We start from the raw sequence: 3,839 nt of genomic DNA, 5'->3' as shown, positions 1-3,839 counted from the left end.
CAGGGTTCCATTTTATTCACTTCCCATTCCTGTTTATCTGTATGTCTCCATTCATTTCACATTCGCTCTTTTCAGCTTTTCCTGTGGTTAGCAGTAAATACAATGGGAGATGATCACTGTCTTCCCGGTTTCCAACTGTCATATCTAGTATGATTTCATTAGCTCTATCATTAATAAAAAATATAGTCAATCATGGTCATGGATTTCCCACTTAATCTGGTAAGACTTCTTTTAGCGTCACTCAGACATTTTCCGTTTAATAATTAATAATTTCAGATTAAGTGTTTGTATCAGTCTGGCCCAGCTAGTCCCCTGTTTATTTGACACTTGAGATTACTGGGCCAGAATCATATGTTTCTTCTTCATTTGAACAACGATCAACTATTATAGCATTAAGGTCACCCATCAGAATAATGGGAATTCTAGGATCACTTTCCTCAAATATACAAGTTACAGTCTCTTTGTTTACTCTATCACATACTCCATTTGGAGGGTATATATGTTTATCACTAGCATGGGGAAGATCCTAGCACCTTCACACCATATGCGAACTGCAAGTACCATATCAGTGGACCAGGTGGTGTCTTCTCCCACCCATGGGTGTGGTATTGAGGTAAGGAGTCCTCCCTTAGGTCTACCTATGGGACCATTAGTCGCCAAGTCAGAAGAGGCAACTATTTTCTGCTTCTGATCATCATTATTTTGCATCTTTGCATATTTAGAAATATTCATAGTGGTTAATTCACATGAATATCCCTGTTTTCTGAATTCATTACTATATTGCAAAATATAGTCTAATATCGACACGTTAGCACACCAACCTCCTTTTGTAGTTCCTATTAAAGTGGATACAAGTTGATCAACAATCCTCAAGTCTTTGGTAGTTATCATTCTCAATGGTACAATGGCCTGACATAGGTTAAGTATAAGTGATCGATTTAGAAGAATATTACTATTATTTTGATTAATTACTTGAAATCTGAATGCTCGTGTATGAGGTTGTCTCTCTTGTTGTTCTAAACTCTTATTTCCTTGTTGAGCAGTCAACCTCTCCAATAGATCTTGTTCTTGTTGCTGTTCATTAATATCTACTGATAGATTTCGATTCACTTTCATCAGAGCAGTTTCATCGCTTCAGTTTCTCTATTCTCACTGAAGATAGTCTGTAGATCAGCAAGTACTACATCTGAAATGCCATTATTTTTTGCACGTTTATTAGGTAAAGATGGAGAAGGTATTTTCTCACTGGGGTTAGCCAAATAGTTATGACTATCATTACTCTTTTTAGAGACATTATTAGGAGTTTTTGGATGAGTCTCATTTAATGGGTGAATTACAGTCACATGTTCATTATTCTCCTCATTTGTGTTAGTACCTTGCTTATTGGTTTTTATACATTTCTTCGGTTGCTTCATTACAGTCTCTGTATTTACCAGACCTTCTTCTATGTTCCCTCCCAGCACATAAGCAACAATACATCAATTTCTGCTCTGGGTCTTTTATTTTCTTTATACATGGCTGCCTGTGAGCATTTCCTAGTTTGTTTTGCTTTTCTCTTCTTTTGATGGAAGATGGCATCCACAACTAGGTGTGATTTCTTTACATTTGTCATTTGTCGTGTGAGTATTTAGGTGGTCACTTTCATTATCTAGCAATTCGATTTCTTCTTGAGTTATTGTCATGTTATTCTCTGTTTGGGTTATAGTGTTTACTAACAAAGTTTTCATTTCAATGTTTACTTTATTGTTCATACACCTATCTTTCATTGTTTTTCTAGTTATGTTAATGCTTTTATGTAATAGTATTGAATCCACATCTAATTTGCACTCAATCTTTTCACACTTATCAACTAGTATAGCCAACAGATTTTCTAAAGCTTCAACCATTTTCGTTAGATTTCATGCTTAGTAAAGTAACATCCATTTGTTCTACATCTTTACTAATCTCTGGGTCTCCCATTACTGGGAAGGACTGTGGAGCGGTGCTGAGCAGCGCAACATCCGCTTGCACCAAACACGTGTCCACTATCAGCCCAGTAACGGTATCAACCTCAATTCTCATGTCGCTGTTCGGAGACAGCTGATCGTCACTTCCTCCCAGTTGTTCTTCCTCTATCAGAATCTGTCTCATTGTGTAATTTCTAGGAAGATTTTCATTTGTCTCACATGTATACTTTCCAATTTTGACCTGCCTGGCTATTAGATTGCCTTGCGTATCGCAGTTACCCTTTAATGTCTTAGTGATTTCCGATTGCTCACTGGCAGGTATAGACACGGGCTCTGTGTACTCGTCTGCACATCCATCCACTGTAATGTTATTGCAATCACGTATATGCCCATGAGTAGCTATTATATATATTTAACCTGGTAATGGGAGCCATGATCTGTGAAAAGTGGTTAATGAATCTACGGTAGAAGTTTGAAAATCCTAAAAATGATTGCACATCCTTTACACATTGAGGAGACGGTCATTTGGTAACCGCCTGCAACTTCTTGTAATCCATGGACACTCCAGCAGGGGTCAAAATGAATCCAAGCAATTCCACTCTAGTAGTGTGAAACTCCCATTTTCCAGCTTAGAAAACAACTTATAGTACTGTGTGTATGTACATTTTCTTATTGTTGTAACTAAGCTTCGCATATCCATGTAACTGCTGCGCCCTGTTACCCTAGGGTATGCTCGCGCATTAGAAATAATAAAACAAACATAGTCCTAGAGCCGCTTCAAGACTGCCTTCACATGCTCCATGTGCTATTCATCTGTCTCTGAACATATAAGAATGTCGTCAATGTATACTATGGCAAAACTGATTTAAGTACTCTCCCAGGACTTCCTGCATGAGGTATTGGAACGCAGCCGGTGCATTACATAGGTCAGAAAATGGTATCACCAGAGACTCAAACAACCCTAACTTAGTTTGGTATGCTGTCTCCCACTCGTCCCCTTCCTTAACTCAAATTAAATGGTAGACTCCCCTCAAGTCCAATTTTGTATAGATTATTGTATAGTCCAATTTTGTATAGATCCTACTGGATCACCTGATCCAGTAGGATTTAGATTCAATGCTCTGTAATCAATACAAGTGCGCAAGATGCCTCCTTTTTTGGGGGAAAAAACAAAGGAGAGGAGATAGGAGATTTGGAGTGGCGGATGAACCCACAAGCCAACATGTGATCCAAATACTTCCATAGCTGTTGATTCTTTTGCTCAGACAAGTCATACATTCAGCTACATGGTAACTTTGCCTGCGGTTCAAGATCAAAAGCACATTCGTACTCCCTATGTGGAGGTAATGTCTCAGCCTTTCCCTTATCAAACACCTCATCAAACTCTCTGTACATCGCGGGCAACTCTGTTTCCACAGCCACAATACATGCTTGTAAAATAGCTCCTTCTACTAAGAAGGTAGTCGGCCCAGCCAAATCTTGTAAATGGGTCTCACACAGTTTTGAACCAAAAGTTAAAGTACATTCCACCCAATTAATACTTGAGTTATACCTGACTCTAACACTCCCTCTCTCCTTATCCTACTTGATCTCTCCACTGCTTTCGACACGGTCAACCATACCACCCTGCTCAACCGTCTCCATGACAACCTGGGCATTACTGATCAGGCTCTGGCCTGGCTGACCTCTTTCCTCTCTGATCAACCCTCCCAGGTTCAACTTGGGTCTTTCCTATCTTCTATCTCCCTTTCTACCTGTGGTGTTCCCCAGGGGTCTAACCGCTCGCCCTGGCTTTTCAACCAATACCTGCAACTCTCGCCTACTGCATTTCCCTGTTCTGCTCTAATTTCCAGTACTATGCTGATGACACCCAACTAATTTTCAGGTTTCCTT

This window comes from Ambystoma mexicanum, chromosome 12 (genome assembly GCF_040938575.1).
Source record: "Ambystoma mexicanum isolate Mex_15411 chromosome 12, UKY_AmexF1_1, whole genome shotgun sequence".
Classification (NCBI taxonomy): domain Eukaryota; kingdom Metazoa; phylum Chordata; class Amphibia; order Caudata; family Ambystomatidae; genus Ambystoma; species Ambystoma mexicanum.
The sequence above is the reverse complement of the archived record's forward strand: the minus strand, read 5'-3'. Positions refer to the sequence as shown.